This window comes from Apteryx rowi, unplaced genomic scaffold (assembly GCF_003343035.1).
Source record: "Apteryx rowi isolate R43461 unplaced genomic scaffold, aptRow1 scaffold_207, whole genome shotgun sequence".
Lineage (NCBI taxonomy): Eukaryota > Metazoa > Chordata > Aves > Apterygiformes > Apterygidae > Apteryx > Apteryx rowi.
This window is the reverse complement of record NW_020448386.1, coordinates 707,759-726,742: the sequence shown is the minus strand read 5'-3', so window position 1 is coordinate 726,742 and position 18,984 is coordinate 707,759. Positions and strand designations below refer to the sequence as shown.

At 37.4% G+C, this 18,984-nt stretch overlaps 1 protein-coding gene across 6 annotated transcripts in view; it reads left to right on the top strand.

Moving 5' to 3' along the window:
• Positions 1 to 12,208: 12,208 nt before the first annotated feature.
• Positions 12,209 to 18,984, top strand: part of CEMIP2 (cell migration inducing hyaluronidase 2) — a 53,227-nt gene continuing 46,451 nt past the window's right edge. Inside the window, exon 1 of one of the 6 annotated variants that reach the window (XM_026064046.1) lies at positions 12,209 to 12,733. The gene's annotated coding sequence lies outside the window, so the exon portion shown is untranslated. Of the gene's footprint in view, positions 12,734 to 16,015; positions 18,450 to 18,984 lie in introns of those variants that run through there. The other 5 variants (XM_026064048.1, XR_003253219.1, XR_003253218.1 and 2 more) reach the window with 5 other exon arrangements.

Here is an 18,984-nt window from a genome sequence, read left to right as displayed (position 1 = left end):
TGGCATAGCCATTTTGCTACTCTTGTTTCTGTTTTGTTGAGGCAGAACAAAAAGCTTGACAAACAGTGTTTTGCCTTCAGTCAATGCAGGTGTGCTGAATTACAGTGGTAAGTAAAGATTCTGGTCTCTTTGGGACCACTTAGGCATGGTTAATTATTGCCAATTTATTCTGATTTGTATTTTACACCTATTTTTTTTATAAATATTGTTTACTGAAGGAATGAAAATAGCCTTTTTTCACAGCCTAGCTCATATTGTGTAGCATATTATGGCAACAAACCTATTATTGACAAAGCAACTCTGAGCTATTGCAACTAGAAGGAAAACACTTTACATTGTGGTTGTCTTGGCTTTAAACCATCATTTTGATGAAATTGACAATGAGCTGTTGTTTTATGTTATAAAAACAATTGTCTCATGATAAATGAGAGTTGATTCATTATTCATTAAAAAGACAATGTCTGTATTTTAGAGAAAAAGAAAAGAGCATTTTGTGACCCACGTGCTCTTACTCCTTCCCTCCCCCCCCCCTTCTTTCTTTGAAAGCAAATATTTGATGATAAACTTTCTTTTCAGCTTTGGAAGGCTGGCAAATCAGCTTTAAAAACAACTTCATTTATGTGAAATGTGAGATCACTTGCCAAATGTGTGATCTTTTGGGGCATGTTTGGGTCCTGTGCCATAAGATGCACAGCAATAATCTCCATTTATGGCTTGCCTGTGGGAGCAAAGTGTTCTAGTACATGTCTGGTTAGTTACTGTTACTGACTGATATCAAACCTGATTTTATTTTCAAGCTTTTTAGTGAAAGGTTTGCATACCGTTTTGTTTTGTTTTATTTTAATTGAATGTCTTTGTGCAATGAGGCTAGCTACTCTGTGCCTCCTGTGATAGAAAAACAGATGCTGCAGATGAAAAAAATTTTCCTCACCGCGTAGTAGGCATTGCTAGTGAGTATATGTTTTGATCAGCCAAAAAGACAAATAAAATAAAACTTTGAAAAGAGGAGGAAGAAGAAGCATCCTGAATAAGTATGGTATGTAAATCCTTCTTTAAATGGTTGGCAATAGGTATATTTGTGCATCATCATTGTACAGCAGCCTAAAAGTGGAAGAAATTGTTGAATTACAAGAGAAATCTTCATTGAGTGTTCACTATTATGCATGCCTCATCTTTCAGCAACAACAACAAAAAGACTACTCTAGAAAAAGCCCACATCTGGCTGTCTTAATCCTGACACCATCTGTGCTTGATGTGCTGTTGCTGACACTGCCTATAGTACCAAAATTTATACCACAAACAGCATCATCAGATCTCACATTGGTATCCTACAACAAAAGGAATATTGAGGAGCTAAATGGAGCACAGGCATGCTCTCCTAAAAGAGAAAGAAGTGCTTGAAAGATGTTCTAAACCTTCCCAAAGGTGGGTTACACTATGGCCTTTGTGCTTGGCAGGCAGTTGATAAGCCTGAATGCAGAGTTTTTTGTTTTTTAATAAAATTGGTGAATAAAGACTGGTCTACTTGACTTGAATAGTGGTTGTGAAACAAAAATGCAAGGTTGATTACGTTCTCATGGGGGGGTGTCAAAAAGAAAATGCTTTTCATAATTTATTAACAATGTGTCATGGGCTTGTTCCTCTTCATTTAAACAGATGAGGTAACAAAGTTTAACTTGTTCTTTAAATCATTAAAAAGTTAATATGAAAAACTATTGAGCGTAAGTAGCCCTAGATTGAAATTTCAGCATGAAATGACTTCAAAACTCTTGACAGATGTGGAACTTTTTTTACCAATTTGCATTGGGAGAATATTAATTATAAAACAGCCATAGAAAGAAATGAAGCTTCCCTGTGAAGAGATTCTATACTATGATGATGATAAGAAATTCTACACCATGCCTTCCTTAAATGTGTTTTTCTGCATATCTAAGGTAAGGCTTCTTGCCTGCCTTCCTGTGAAAGGAAAGAAAATTCTAGCATATTCCTGAGAAAATGCCAAGGAAAACTTTTTAAGAAACAGAATAGTACAAAAATGTTCTTAACTGATTTTCCTGCCAGAGAGGAAGGAAGGGACGTTAAAGAAGCACCTCTTCCCTAGAGCTGTGAAAATATCTTAACCTAATAATCTATTTCAAAATAATTGAAAATTTTCAAAAGGGTTTTGTTGCCTAGAAGAGGTTTTGTGGTTGGTAAATTAGACATTATACAAAGGAGTGTGATTTTTGTAATGTGTCTCATTTCCAAATTTTTCTTGCTTACAGAGGGCAAATAGTTTTCTAACCTTCAGCACTGAAGAAAAGACATTGGAGATTATGCAAGATGAAATCAGCTTACCTTCCTACTATGCTAGGAGCTATGCATAAATTAAGCAGGTAGCTGCGCCCTGTGTCCTTCTACAGCATAGGGCATACACATATGAATGCAGAGTAGAGGTTTTACACTGGGACAATATTTTGTGAATCTTTTTTTAATCTCCCAAACTACAAAGCCACAAACACTTTTACCCCAAGTTTTCTAAGGTGTCAGATAAATAATAAACTTACTGTATTATTCTTAAAAAAAAGAAATATACCAGTAAACCAGTTGCGTTTTAAACTAAAACAGCATTATAAGTTTATTACAAAGATGAAAACCATTCAATCGGTAATTTATGTAGTACCTCAAAGGCATATAATGGTAGCGCAAGTCTTAGCAACGTATCTGTTGCTCTCCTCTGTGAAGTAATGGAGAATTATTCTTACATTATTTTTTGTAAAACATTAACATATTATTGTAATAGCAGCTAAGAAATTAAGTTTGATCATATGAATGCATATATACACCATTATCTTTGTTAAGCATTTCAAAGGTCCTAGGTGAGACGAGTCATCTAATTTTAAAGATCATAAAGTCTAAGTACACTCTAAAGGGTGCATCCAAGGGCTAAAGGCATCCAAGGGAGAGCAGAAGAAGATGGACTCAAAATCTCCAGCAGGTGGTCAAAGTATTACTGTATTAGAAGTCTATGAATATATGAATATAATTGAAAAAAATATTGATAATACTAAAACTGAATATATGATGCCTTGTGATTTTTGCCCCAATTCTTGATTAAAATAAGTTTTTAAGGTCCATTTGAAAGATTCTACACTGTTCAGAATAGGAACAAAACTCTGCTGGTTGCTGGCCTGAAATGATCTCCCAAGCTGGTGTTATTTTATTGTATTAACAGAGATGTTTTAATGCATTAGAAGTATATTTAGAAAAGTTTGGGGCAGTAAAGCCTGAGTGCTGGCAACAGTCATTGTGCTTTTCAACCAATTCTGCTATTTGAGATGGCACATGATAATGCTAAATAGTTTATTCTTTCATTTAGCCTTTAGTCAGTTCTTCTGTACCATGCTGTACAAAAAGGGCCAAGTATTGCACAATTTGCTAGATTCATGTTTGTTTTATAGTGACGCTTACAGTTAGCAATAATTTTAAGGAAAGTCACTACTTCTGAGAGGTTTTGTGGCCACTCTAGTGGTGTAACAGAACATCTGTGTAAAATCAGTACAGGATAGATCAAGAAAACTGTCTTGAAAAAAACATGAATTGTGTTTCTGCTGTAGTGGTAGAACCCTCTTTTTCGGTCTGCACCTATTAGTAAGTATGTAAAACAAATAGATAACCTGTCATTCTGAAGCCTAGATCAGTTCTGGAAAACAAAAAGAATTGGAGTCATTCTGAGAGCTAGAATGACTTGTAGGCTGTATATTATGTGTTTCTCTGCAGTCACAAAGTCTAGAAACTTAATCTGTTTTAGAGGAAAGTTGAGATTCTGATGATAATCTCTTGTCTTCAGTAGCTGGAGCTCTGAGAGATGTGAGATATCATAAGACATGGCAAAACCATGAGGACTGGGAAATCTGAATATGCAGTCTGGGAGGCACTTCCAAAATAATCCGGGTAAGGTAAATGTTAAATCTATGCCAGGGCCATTTCAGACATTGCTGTTAAAATGTGTTATTGCCATGCACAGTTTTCACTTAGTAAGGGTAAAGAGATGGATTTTATGTAAGGTATTGTTCATAAATAACAAAATCATATTATAGTTGCCCATGACTCTGCAACCTTTATGGTTGCTTTCTACAGAAACTTGCACAAATAGGTTTGTTTGGTTGAATGTTTGGGGAATAGCTACTCTAAGGAACAATCGGGTATGAAGAGGGGTGTTCTTGTGTGAACAAAGTATTATGATTCATTTCTGATTATTTCTTAGTCATTGATCATTTCCGGGCTGAGTTGCCTCTCTTCCTTTTTGTAAGTATGTGAGGACTGGCTCACCCATGAGTATGTGTTTAATAATAATTTGTTGTTCTTAAACTTTATCACCCACTCGGAAGCATAATCAATACTGTATGAATTTGAACGATTAGGTTTTATAAATAACAAGAAATCACTAGGGTGTAGTGTGTTTACAGACTACAAGGTGCAATGTGTTTATAGAAGCACTTGATTAATATTTTCAAATAAATACATTTCCATACATCATTATCAGTTCACAAAAGACTCTAAGCTAGATGGCCATCCAGTATATATCTGTACAGTTTCACTGGAGTTAGGACATTGTTTAGGACAGCTGAGGATTTGATTTTTGTTCCTAACTGGCTACTTTGTACTTTTCTGTGCTTCATGTGTCTGTGGTTTATTGGCTTGCTCTTGTAGGTCTAATTAAGATACAATTTTGGTCATGATAGGAGCTCACTGACACTGTTAGACTTCCATGAAAATGTACAGAGGTCTGTACACACATCTAAGTCTTGTGTTACTGCAGCTTTCTATGCTATGTAGACATTTGTAAAGTGCTCCATCTCCTTAATCATTTTACTTGTCATTTTCTGTATTCAGTGTCCTGTTTGAGAAGCAGTGATTAGAACTGCACGAAGGAATTGCGCAGCAGCTGCCCACTGAAAAAGCAGGCATATGCTTTCAAATAATCTGATAAAGAAAAAAGACCCAAAGTATAGAAACTATAGAATTTAGCACTTGTCACATATGGTGGATCAGTACTCTCAAAGCATTTTTATTAATTTTAGATGTTAGTAGCATGAAAAAGGGGGTGACATTTAATGGAATGTTGATGCCAGTAATGTTTCTGCATTTGAATCATTAAGGAAAATCCTTGTTAGAAGGAAATAAATTAAAAAAGAAACCATAATCTCCAAGGCGTGTTGTTTTTTTTCTTTAAGACAAAGCAATAAAACCACAGTGCAGCTTGTATTTGCAGGCGGACATGAATGTTCATCCTTAATTTGTTAGTAAAGTTATCTCATATGTACTGTAATATTTTGATATTCATTTTTTTGACCAAGGATGTGGGCCTACATAGTTAATTCCTGTATTGGTCCTTTCTTTTTAGCTTTCTTTTAGCTTTTAGCTTAGTATCTAAGTTAATACTTTTTTGGCTTACGTTTCATTGTAACTGATAATTTCTTACACCATCGTGTACGTTGAAACAGCAAGAGCAGTGACTTTTTGAAAATTACAGCAGTGGAGAAGCAATGCAAATAATCTCAAATACTTTTGACTTCTGACCACTGAGTTGCGTGTTGCCAGACTGCTTACTGTAATGATTGCTATTGTAACAATACTGTCATTAATGTGCTCCGGCATGTAATTGGATGTCATTATGCCACTTGTGAATACCAGAAGTCTTTTCCTGAGTTTAGGTCGCCTTACCACTTCTCCTTTCATATTCTTGTCTCCTCACTTTGTCACCTTTGCAGCCTGTCTGGCTGTCCCTATGCTAGTCTCGGTGCTTCACAAGCAAGTACATCCACACAGAAATCTTCCAACCTGCTGTCAGAAGTGGCTAAGGCTTCACCAGCTGCATATTGTATTCTGCATTTCAGTGGTGCGGAGGACCTCAGACAGGAAGGGATTTGTTGCAGCAAACGGTCAGCTATTCCCGCTTTCATAAGCAGAGGGTTTTGCCAAGAGAAAGGGTAGCCGGAAGGCTAGAGGAAACAGAACACCACAAAGGCATGTCTCTACTCCCAAGTATTTCTCTCTCATCTTGTTATGGAAAAAGAAAACAGGAAAGAGAGGATGTGGAAAATATCAAGGTCCCATTGGGGTAAAGAAAAAAATCAAGGTGATGGAGGGCAATAGAAGATGGGAAGGCCCAAGGATGGATCTAAAAATAAGAAAAAAGGGGCTTGTGGATAGGTAAAGAAAGGCCAAAAAAAAAGTAGAATTAGACAGAAAGGGGCGATGCTGGCGATCTGAAAAGGTTATGACAGAACTAAACAAAATGCAGGAAAAGAAAAATAAGAGGAAAAAGATAAAAGGAGCTAAGAACTTTTGGCTTTATAAAATAAAACATTTTTGAAGAAAAGTGAAACTAATCCAAATGGGAGTGGAGAAAGCATGGGACACAGAAGTGCCAAAAATTAAAAGCAGAGGGGAAGAAGGAGAATGGAAGAATAAAGGGAAATGGAAGGGGATGGGGGGAGAAAACCCTACAAATAGACTACTTTTTTCCAATACCTATGTTTTGTCATATGTCCTTGGGGAAATGGTTGGTCTGATAAAAGAGGATAAGTATAATGGTGATGTGTATGTCTTAAAATATTCCTATGGAAAGAGACATCTCTATTTTTATTTGTTGATACCAGTACTGTAGTAGTGCTAGACCATGATGCAATGTCTCAAGTTATGTAATGAGCTCTCTCCAAAGCTCTAGCTGACATTTCTGGTGACCTTGGCTTATATTACAAGGTGCAGAGCTGTCTTGGCTGTTTGTGGCAGTGGAGTCTGAGTGTCTCCAGCACTGCACAGGAACAGATTCTAATGTATATAGTTAGTACAGTAGAAAAACAAATATGTGATCATTCAATCTGACTACGTTTGAATTTTCTAGGTTCTTGTGATCTTATTTTTACCAGCCAGAAGGACCAAAATTATGGATTTCCAAAAATATCCACAAGTCTTACCAAAGGTGGTGGCCACCAGTTTGAAAGTTTCTAGTCCTGCTGGGAAAAAAAAAGCGCTTGCTAAAGACGTTGAGAATTTTATTCTACTTAGAGACTTGTATATTCTTCTCATATTCTACTCAGATTAGGATCTGTGAACGGAGGTGTGTTTTGTAAGCCCTCTGAGGTGGACCTTTCTTCAATCATGCTTTCAGTTGCACAGATAAGATTAGACTAACCACTTCAGGAGTAACTTTATTTACTTGTGTTGACTCTTAAGTTTTGAATGTATTTAATATAACACATTAAAATGACATTCAAAACTTTAAATCAAACTGGGCTTTCTTGAGAAGAGTAAGTCTGAAAGCACTCGCCTTCATTTTGTCATCTTCCCAAGCTTTTCTTTGGAAATTTTATAACAAAGTTTATAGGAAGATATAGCCATAAGCAGACAAGCAGAAACTTCTACTTTAAGAATATTTCTCTTTAATATTTGCATTAATTTTTTAATAATATTAATTTTCTCACACCCAGAAGTAGGCACTTCAAGCAGCAACAAACCTCAAATGTTGAAAATTATATGAAAACACGCTAAAACAGTGGGTTTTTTTAAAGGTTATTTTTGGATTAGATTACAACTAAAAACTTTCTAACTGTGTATATGCCCTCTGCTGACATATACCTGAATTGCCAGAAGTTAATACATTGAACACTGTAAGTTGAGGAATCTTGCAAATGGCATTTGATACAGTTCAAAGGAAAGGCTCTGGGTCTGAGTGCTGTAAGAATAGGTATGTATATATTAATGTCAGCAGGAAAATATGAAAATTCACTATCTTTAGGTGATTTTATACTTACGTTTCAAATATGTTCTTGCATTTCAGGTGTTGGGTTTTTTTTCCTGACTTCTGTGTTACTTTACATATTTTCTTGAGACACTGCATCAACTGTATTGATAGTCCTTGTGCAGAATTGGCAGAACTCTGACCTGAAAAGAATTTTTTTTAACCTTCTTCAGCCTGACCTTTCTGCTGAGAATATGAACCAAGACAGTAACTGTTACAAAACAGATATTGGTACACATGGTATTAGACTGAGAAAACTGCTTGTCTTCTGTATACTTCCACATGGCAGCATCAGGCAATTCCCTTCCACTTTGTTTTCAACTCACTTTATAAACATGAATCCATCATTCTTTTCAACTGTTGGAGCACCGGTTGAAGATGCCTTTGAGATAAAGGGGGCTGTATCCTGTTAGCTATCTGTTACCCTTTAAATAGTATTTAATGGCTATACTGTTTGGGAGAGAATACAAGCTGAATGATAGCAAGATAATACTGCATTGTGAAATATAAAAGATACTATCAATTAGATAATAATTAAACTTCCATAGAGCTTTGTGTAGATAGTACATCCGGAATTTTGTTCCAAATAGAATGCATTCTGTAAAGTTTTATAAGAGATCTGTTTCCCTGAGGATGTTTATCAGTCTTTTGAACAAGGAAGAGGGCCCAGCCCAATCCGGTATATTAAAAACACATGTTGGGCCACAAAAAATCTCCCTTAAAATAAACTAGACCAAGCCGAGTTCTTCTGATTTACCTCTTGGGTTTTGAACTTTCAAAGGACAGTCAAACTACACTGCTACCAGCTGCAATGCAGAGGCTAAAAATACCCCTTTTTAAAAAGGACTTAAAAGTATAACTACTGTATTCTAGGGGCTGGACTTCATGGCAAATGTTGAATTAAGCTTCAAGCTAATGAAAGAGCTGTGGGACTTGACAACACCAAATACTAAATGCGCTTACATCTGCACTTTTCCTTATGTGCTCCTGCTTACAGGGTCAATTTGGATATTCTGCATTAAGGAGATTAAATGACCGAGCACAGGTGCCTGAGGTCATGTAAGTGGTGGGTATGCTGCGTTATGTGACAGGAAAGATCTCAGCATTGGTCTCTCTAATTCGCTGACTTCTCAGACTTTCGGACATCTGTAGTCCAGAGGAGGAGATTTCAGTGCTGCAACTGGAGGATCAGACAGGTTGCTGAGGGTCAGCCAGATACCAAATACAACAGTATCATGCTGACCGTATTAACTTTGCCAGGTTCATACTGAGATGTGGCTTTTTCATTGCTAGCATTATCTGAATGTTTAGAAGAGCCCTAAGCCATGAAGAGCTTTCCCCTAAGCTGTTCTTACTGATTGCTGTGAAAGGATTGTCGTCTCTTCCAGGGCCCTGTTATTGCTTGGTCCTATTCAAGTACAAGGGAAACAAATGGCCTTCACCTGACAGACCTCTTCAGACCCTAATTACTTCTCTAACTTAAGTTCAGACTCAAGAGTAGTCTAACAAAAGAAAAAGGCTTCCTATGAAGTTTGAGATGTTCTCAACTGCATCTAAAAATGCTAAAGGAAAGACCAGGAATGGTCAGGCTCCCCAGCCCAATAAAAGGGCAGAAAGTCTGTAATGGGAACTGCTGCCACTTCCCTCATTCCAAGTCAGGAAAGGGAATGCTTTTAGATCTTGATTCCGAAGTGCAAGGATACTGAGAACACTGACACCAAAACTGATAAAAACCTACTTAAAATAAACCATCTATGCCAAATCTTCCCCTTGTGTCCTCAAAGCCTCCAACTTTTGTAAGACCAGCATTTGTTGACAAAGTGAGAAAGAGAAAGCATGTAGCTGTATTCTGGTCCTTGCCTCTTCGTATTGGCAGGACCGTGGATCTCTAAGGATTCATATTCCAATCATTGGTCACTCTGAGGAGAGGATCCAAATTATACCCAGTCCCAGACAGCTTCTTGTTCTGACCAATCCTGTTCAAGGACATCATCTTTTCTGCAAGTAGAAGTAGCTCTCACCATACACGTCTTTGTTTTCCAAGTTCATGTGTTGACTCTCTTTGTTCTATGTTCCCTAGGATTACAGCATGATTCTGGTTCAGATCCAGGTGGAAGTTTTGTCCAAAACCTGCATGAAACAGGGGCCAACAAGAAGCTTTGTATATTGTTAAGCCTTTGCTTGAGTTTCAGTTTCAATCCGCAAACAGGCCTAAGTATTGTATTAGCTCAGCACAGGAGTGAATTCCACCATCTGTGACTCCTTATGCTTGTAAACAATGTAAATCATATGTATGCTGGGGAGCACTGTGCTGAAAACATTGGCCAAACCAGTCTTTTAGACAGTCTGTGTAATGCATAAAGCCTGCAAGGCCTTTTCTGTTCAATGTCTGTTACTGTCCAGCCATTACCTCAAATTCTCTAATGGGTTGGTTGTGGGTTTTTTTAGACTTCAACTGTAGCATACTTTTTCCTATGGTTTGGCTTGAGTTATGGTTACATTTCTCATCTCCATAAAGCCTGTGCTTTGTCTAATTCATAAATGGAGAAAATTCCTTTGACAGATATAAGCTGTTATTATACTATCTGGATGCTCAGCTCTAAGTTTTTAACTGAAAAATCATCATCTAGAAAATCTTTGTTGTCTGAGTTTCAGATGCATTAGCTACAAAGATGCAGTATGTTCCCAGCTGTAGGCTTTTTTCTTCTCTTGCGGCACACTGCTTGCTCCATGGAGTTTTGTGGAGGTAGGACTTGACTACAAAATTTTGTTATCAGTCCAACATGAGCATCTGGCTTGCTTAGTAAATCTACTTCTACAGCAATAAAACAATAGGCAATGGGGGAAGGGAGTGGAACCAAAAAGCAAGAGACAAATGACTGATCAGTAGTAAGAGAACTTGAAGGAAAATTAAGGGGTCGGCAAAAGTGAATTTTGCTGATCTAGTGGCATTTAGCCTCATGTGTATAAAAATGCCAAGGCTGCACAGAGAACGGTGTCCTGCCTTGTGTATGTGTTGTATACCATATACTTTACTAGGTATTTTTCCTGAGCTCCCCGTTTCCCTCCCCTCCCCCACTGTTTATCTTAAAATTTAGATGCTGATGCTTTGAGAAGACAACAGGAAAATCATGTTCTGTTTCTTTAAAGGAGCTGGTGTGTTGTGAAGTTGTTTTTTCATTGTTCCTTTACATGGAGCTTTTCAAGAATGGATGCATCTCAGTTGTCTGTCATTTTCAGCGCTCTCTGGAGGGCAAGTTTGAATGTGAACTATCTGCTTTCCCTTTCAGTGCTCTTAAACATGACCAAAAAAAAGATTTTTAAAAAATGTAGGTGTTTTGAGCCTCAGTGTAATTCTTGAAGTCCTTCAAAGTCCATGTATCTGTAGGAAATCAAAGAGATTATCATGAAGTGTCATTGAGTTATCTACAGGATGTTACAGCCTACATTGAGTTACCAAATGAAGTAATTTGACTGCTTGTTTCTTTGCACCTGCAAAATAAAACCATGGAGCTGGCTTAAGTGAACTAGCTTTATTTTGTGACTGACTCAGAATAGGAACATGCAATTATTCTGAAAGGTAAAGATTTACTGATCTAATTGTGGTAGCATGTTGTACTTATCAGTTGTTGGAAAGTCTTAAATATACAGTGATAGGCTCTAAACCATTGCTGCTTGGGGAATAAGGTCTTGGCATTGCAACGAATACTACTAAGCAAACATCAGCTGAGTATTCAGTGGTGGCCAAAAAAGCAGGTGGAATTTAGAGATGATTCAGAGAAGAGAAGAGAATAAAAAGAAAACATGTTTTTAAATCCATGGTGCCTATATTGTGGACACTTCTGCAATCTGGTTCTCTCATCTTAAAAAAAAAAAAAGAAAAAGTAGCAAAATTGGCAAAAGAATGATAAAGGACAGAAGATGACAAGAGATGAAATGGCTTTCATGTAAGAAACAAATAAATACACTGTATTTATTTATTTAGACAGAAATAGAGATGACTTGGGGAAGTGTGGCTAAGTGGCAGGGAGAAGGAGAACAAGGAATGACTCTTTCTTTCAGTGTAAGAGCTGTGTCAAAGGGGTGGTGTCAAGAGGGGTGTCAAATGAAACTAGTAGGTGGGCATTCAAAACCAACCAAAAAACAGGCACTTCTTACAAGAAGTAACTGCACTGTAGAACTCCCTGTCACAGGACACTGTGGATGTTCTGAGTTTGCTTGAGTTCAGAAAGCAAAAAATTCTTTCAAGGGCTGGTGAATAAAAATATCCCATCTCTGGTGGTGGCAGAGCTTCAAATCACTACAGGCCAGGAGAGCAGACAACCCAGTGTCAACGTTTACTTACCTTCTTCTTATACACTTGTCATCAGCTGCTGTTGGAAACAGGCAACACATGAACCTTTGATATGGTATGCGAAATCCCATTTTAATATCACTTTCTTTATTTTTTCCTAAGAAAGAGACCTAGGAAACCAATGATGGTCACTGTATTTTCACCTCAAACTCTTTTTTACGAGCTGACTTTAAAAAAAATGGCATGACTTTTGGCATTATTGAGTACCTCAACCTGAATTTCCAGTTGTTTAAAGTGATACAGTGAAGTGGTTCTGTAGCAGTGCAGATGCCTCTCTGCTCTGAGAATCTAAAGATTCATTTCAAATAGGCAAACAAACGTTTCTCATTTTTACATTTGGCTGTCATTCATGTGAGATACTTTAATTCCTGTTTTTGTAGAAAACAAAAGGTCAGGATGATATCCTATGTAGGGAACCCAACAGATAACTTTTCCTGTAACAGTCATTAGTCTTTGTATTTGCTCTTTCCCAAAAGGAAAAAGGTTCAGTCAGCCATTTGGTGACACACTGTGCTGGTAAAGAACTGAAAATTTACTGGAAGCAAACCCCTTCAGTTTTACATACACATACGATTGCTTTGATACAAAACAAGGTAAGCAGAAGAACTGTGATTTTACAATATTACTTAAAAGTGTGCCAAATGTGTTTTAATGCTATTTCAGAGAAGTTTTATATATGAGAAGAATTTTGAGGGCTATGATCTGAATGTATATCAGAATTGAAAGCCCGAAACTTTGTACAAAGTTTTGCAATACCAAGTATGAGAGATGTCTTGTACTACTTGATGGCATAATCTGTTTTAAACTTGGATTTAATGACCCCTTGATATGTGTTCCCTTGAAATCCTTGGGTTGCAATTTACTTGTTACATTTTCAAAAATACACAAAGTATTTTTACATGTATATGTTTCTTCTCAGAGGAAGTGAGTTACCAGCAAATACAGATTTTCAGCACTTTTGGCATCTGTCTTTGACAACAGTCGAGAAACATTGTAGATTTCTTCTTTTTTCCAGAATTATTTATTAATGCTTTTGAATTATTTGATATTCCTGAGCATTTCTGTTTGTGAAAATATGTATATTGTCTCTTATCAGCTATCTAGTAACTAGCTTTATAAAAAAAGAAAAAAACCCCACGAAAACAAAGTGTATGTGGAAGTCAGACTGCCCCTCTTTCTTCAAGATGAAAAGGACTCATTTTTGTTATATAACTGGCTGACTTGTATATATCTCCAGATCAGAACTGTGTGGTTTTAGCTCAGTTCTGCTTATTGTATACTTCTTGGTACCTAAAGCAAAATCACTCTCAATTAAGATCAAACTAAAGACTAAAGGTTTCAGGACAGAAATCTATTGCTTAGAAATATTACGTGTGTAGTTTTAAAGTGATTACATTAAGCACATGAGATGAAACACAACCATAATAGATATTCCAGATAGTCTCCCTGAAGTTTGGTAAATAAACTTGTAGAAAATAATGTATTACACAGTTTTCAGTCTACCTTATAGTTTATGAAATGTCTTGTAAGAGCTCATAATCCATTATTTGTCAAAAAATTTCTGGCTAATATATAAAAATCTGTAGACTGTGTCTTTTTACTTAAGAGTATACTGCTCCAAACTCAACTGTCATGGGACTGACTAGACACAGGGTTTATGTGGTTATATACTGCTTCTGTTTCTTGACCAAATAAGCATAGTCCAGAAGGTTATGTTTCTGGTAAAAATCCTCACAGTTGCTCATTTAAAAATTAGTTTCCTTTAATATTTCCATTAAATGTATGCCAAATCTACTATTTCAGTTTGCTAAAAAAAAATTGGCATATGTATCAATCCAGTTCATGTTAAAATAAGTATTAAAGAAACCTGGAAGGTAAACACCTTCCCAAGGAAAGCCTTCCCAGGGAAAATGTTTAAATAAGGAATGCAATTGGATTACATGTTTTTAATAACACTGAACCAAAATGTAAACACAATGGGAAGATAATGTCTGTATTTCTTAATATGAGAATACTTAGTGTTTTGTTTGGTGTGAACTGTGACTTTGAAACTGTGACTTAACGATTTTACTGATTCACTATGAGTGTCTGATTACAGAGGAGAAAATCTAAAGATCACAGAAAAGTTTTGTCAGTTTTTCTTGCTGGATTTCAACAGTTTCTAATCTCTATATGACTCTGAATCTTGAAATTCTGATGTTTCCCCACTGTAAATTTCTGATAACAGCTGGAGTGAGGGGGGACAATGTAAGATAGGATTTTGACAGAACTCAGTAACAGATCATTAGTCCAAAAAGTGATTTTGGCCTGTAAATTGGTGCCCATGGTGTGCTCACATTCAAGTAATCTTAATAATTATAAACAGATGGAAAACATCCTTTGCCAGCTACCACGTAATACTTACCTCTTACTGATTCATGCTAGCAAATTGAACAGATTTCAATATTATATATTTGATACAAAAAAGTGACTTGAGACCTCTGTAAAGCTATGTCCTTAAAGCCATGAAAAGACTTTGTATTTTGCAGTGACAGCAGATAAGCAAATTCTTTACGAATCTTTTACAGGTAAGATTGACTCAAACCTGCTGTGTATATTGCAATACATGAAAAGTTCACTTTGCTAGCTTGGGCAAATTGTTCGTTCAGTGATACCGCCAGCAGTTGAATAACTAAGTGAGGATACATTTAACTTGCAAGCTCTCTGTGTTTGTGATGGGTATATGTGCGGAATTTCAGCTATGCAATTGAGGGTGCTTATTATTCTTTAGGGAAAAATCTAGACCTGACATTGACCCCAAGCACATCAACTTGGGGGAAGTTTGTGAAATCCCTGAAGCACCTAGAGCAGACACTGCAGGCCTGAGCCACGCATCTCCTGCCAGCATCGCGGCTGTGGGGGAAAGAGTCACTGTCACTAATACACAGGAATTTGTGTCAGAACAGTAAGAACTGAACCCAGACTTCTGAACTCCTAAAGGAATGTGTTTGCCACCTGCAGGGGTTTCTTGTTTGTTTTAATGCTACTAATTTCAGTAATAATAAATTAGGTCTCTAATGACTTTCTTTACATTTTTTTTATAGACCTGCAAAAAGAAAATGAGTTGTGCATTGCTTTGTTTTGACATATGTAAGCAAAAAGGCATGACAGCTAAGAAGTTTTATAAGCATTAACAATTTTTCAATGAGCCAGGGAAGATTATACAAGGGGAATTATCAAAGGGGAATGGTAACATAATGTGAAACAGGAAATTACACTGAAAGTATTCTGTACTAAAATCTGGTTAAAAATTATTCAAACATTCCCCAAAATATGCATTTTAAGCTCTTTCATCATCTTTTTTTAAATTGTTGTTATACTTTGCTAACTGTTGTTAACTTTGGTTAAAACACAGTATTGGAAAATTTGAACAGGCTTTCGCCAAGAGCAAATCTTCCTTCAACCTAGGCAGCCTTTGTATTATTTCAGGAATTTAACTTTTCTTTGCCACCCAACATGTTAGATTCCCATAGAGGTAATTAAAAATACATATGCTTAGCGAGATAATGTAAAACACAGCTACTATATGGAAAAGGTATTATCACAGAGTACCTGGGAAGTAAGCCAGAAAGACTTAAATAAGGAAAGAAATATGCATGTTTGTGCTCTTATCCACAATATAGCAACAGTAAGCTTTCATGAATCACAAAGATCTAGATGGGAAGTCAGAGAAAAGGCCATAATTTTTTGCTAATAACTGAATCATGCTTGACACTGCCCCCTGGTCTAACAGTACTTCATTTTGTTTAGGAGGACAAGAAATTGCTTCTTTCTTACTTATTTTGAAATGATCAGAGATAGTCACCATATCAATGACCTCTTTTAATGTATCTTTTGCTACTTTTAAGCTTTTTAGGATATACATTTAGCACAAGGATTTGTCTGCTTAAACTCAGAGCAGTGTGAGTAAAGAAGTTGTACCAGATGTAATGCTTTAGTGCTATATTTGGGCTTGACACAGAGATTTCAAATATTCAGGTGATCTTTAAATCAAATCTTTCACATGCTTACAAGATTTAGGGATTGTTTCATCCAAATGCATCTATAACTTTTTAAAATTACAGCTAAGACAAGACCTTAAACTTTACTGAATGATAATTCCATTCTATAAGATACCTGGCGTTTTTACAGCTGACAGGTATTTGTGATTTGCCTAGGATTAATAGGTATGCACATGAGTGTGCATGTGTGTTTGTATAGGTACACCTGAATCAAATACTGGAACTGCTGCACAATACTGGACTTGCAAACAATTGCAAACCTATGGCCAGTCTCATTCGAGATCCCATCTCAAATAGATAGGCATAGCACAAGATTTTTCTTTGGAAAATACAAGAAAATAAACAATTATGCTCATATGAGATAATCTTTCTGATAAAAATCTCTTTTGAATACTGCCTGAGACTGTCTTAAGCCTTGAATCATATGGATTTCTGTGGGTGTATAGATTAATATAAATAAATACACACACACACACACACACCATATATATATTTAGCTTCAGACTGCCTTGTGTATATAAAAGTGTTTCTACTTTATTCCTCTATATATTTGGTACCCACAAACACAGTGCCTATCATGTGTATCACTGAAATGAGCTCTTTGCAGGCTTAGGACTGGGAATGATGATAATTTTGTGTTTTGTGTTTCTTAATTTTGTTTACAAGTATGTAAAAAGTAAATAATTCTTTGTATTCTTGGATCCAGAGTTTTCCAATGGATAAGCAATGTTGTCTGTTAATGAAAAACAAAAGCATCTGAAGAAAAACACATTTTAAGTTTAGTCCTACTATTTACTGAGAACAGTAACCATCTGGCAAAGTTGCCTTTACAGATTTTTTTATTGTTGAAGTACCACATTAAGTGAAAATAATTTCTCAAAAGAGAAATTAGCCTTCTAATTATTTAATTGAATTTGGGAGGGTTCAAAAATTAAATTGGGTGAACATTTTGTTACAATGGGCATTCTCAAAGAATAATTCAGTGTATATATATATATATATTTTGTAGAGGATTATATAAGGATAGTTGAAAGAGTGCCTTGGTAAGAAAAAAAAAAAGGCACAAATTTCAAAAGGTCAGACATATGCTAAAAAACAGGGCATAGCAGCGTTTTTGCCAGTTTCATTTTATATGAAACTAAGGCAATTTTCCCATCCAAATAGGCAACTGAGCTAATAATTGGTCATCTACATTTCATGGCCAAGCATTATATTACATGTGTAAATTGGATGTCCAGTGCCATGCTGAGTTTTTCTTTGTTTTTAAATTGGGCACCTTGTCAGCTGAAATGCTTGAATTTCACACCACAGAAAAATAAACTGCTTCCAACTTGACTTGTCCTTCAACCAAGGTCATTCAAAAATGCAAATATGCAATTTGCATGTGCGTTTGCCAAAATAAGGCAAAGATTTAGGATCACATGAGTTAGTAGGATTGCGTTCCTTGGCATTTAAAAAATTAAGCTAGAGGAGGAATAGTAACATGGAGACATGACCAAAGAGAGAAGAAACTGCCTTATTCAGATAGCTAAAAGCTTATCTTCACTGTAGTGAGGTACTGATCTTCTTCAAGTTAAGGATCGTCCCAAACCATTTTGTGTCTATATGGACAAAAATGTCGAGTAACGTAGTACTCTAAACCTGAGCCCTCAAAGCCGGGGCTGAAGCCCAAGTAACGGGGTGCAATTGCAGTCGCAGTCTATGGCTTGGGCCGGTGCAGCTGCTCGTTCCATTTCTCTGCGTGGTGGCCGTCTGCAGTTGTACTGCCCCCAACGCTGCAGCCCGAGCGCGGTGCTCCGGCCTGAGAGTCCTGCTGTAGGATTTCAGACGGAGCTAACAGGAGTTGATTTGCAATTTGTTGTTCAGTCACTAGGTGTCTCCATATGCTGCAGGCAAGCACAGGATATGGTTACTGGTAAACAAAGAAGAAATAGCTAGAACTAAAGTTACGCAGGGCACTGTTTATGGGAATATAAATGAGTTATCACTTGGTTTCCAGCTGTCTGGAAAATTTCCAAGGAAACAATTATGTTGGAAAATGTTGGCTGTTCTTCCCGAGCCGTTTCATTCAAAGCATCTCGGATCCGGTCAGGGTGGTGGTTTCTTTCTTTTTTTTTTTTTTTTGGATTTCTAGTGAGGTTGGCCCAACCTCGGTACAGTGGGAGGGGTGGGAGGTCCCACGCTTAAGAGAAGTCCATTGTCAGATCTACATCAAAGCGAACAACCTGGGGGGCTGCGGCGCCCTGGAGCTGCCGCGTCCCAGCGAGAGGTAAGTCCCGGAGCTCCCAAGCCCGCTGATCCGCTCAATGAAACTGATGGTTTTTTCCTACACGCCCTGGTGCCTGGAAGATCAGAACATCTGGGGGTTTGGTTTGATTTTAGTCCAAATAGGACTTAAAAAAAAAGAAAAGAAAAAAAAGAAAAAGAAGTTTCCCAGAAGCCAGGATGAGAGTTTCCAGGCAGCTCCGTCCCGAGGTCAGACGCCGTCCGGCTCCGACTCTTGCGCGCAGCTTCCCTGCGCATTCCCGGCCGGCCGGGCGGGCCGCGGCGCGGCGACAGCCAGCTTGTACTTCGCCTCTTTCGGTTTTTCACCACTGTTGCCCTTTCCTTCGCGTATGCGCGTCCCCCCGCCGCGGCCGCAGAGACACAGAGCACGTTGTGTCCCTCCCTCCCCCTCCTCCCTACGTGTCCGGGCTGCGCGCGTGCAACGGGGACGTTTTACGCCTCCCTGCGCGGCACCTGCACGCTTAATTTTTTTTTCCGCGCATCCAGCGCGGCCTTTGGCACCTCGCCGGCTGCTCCCT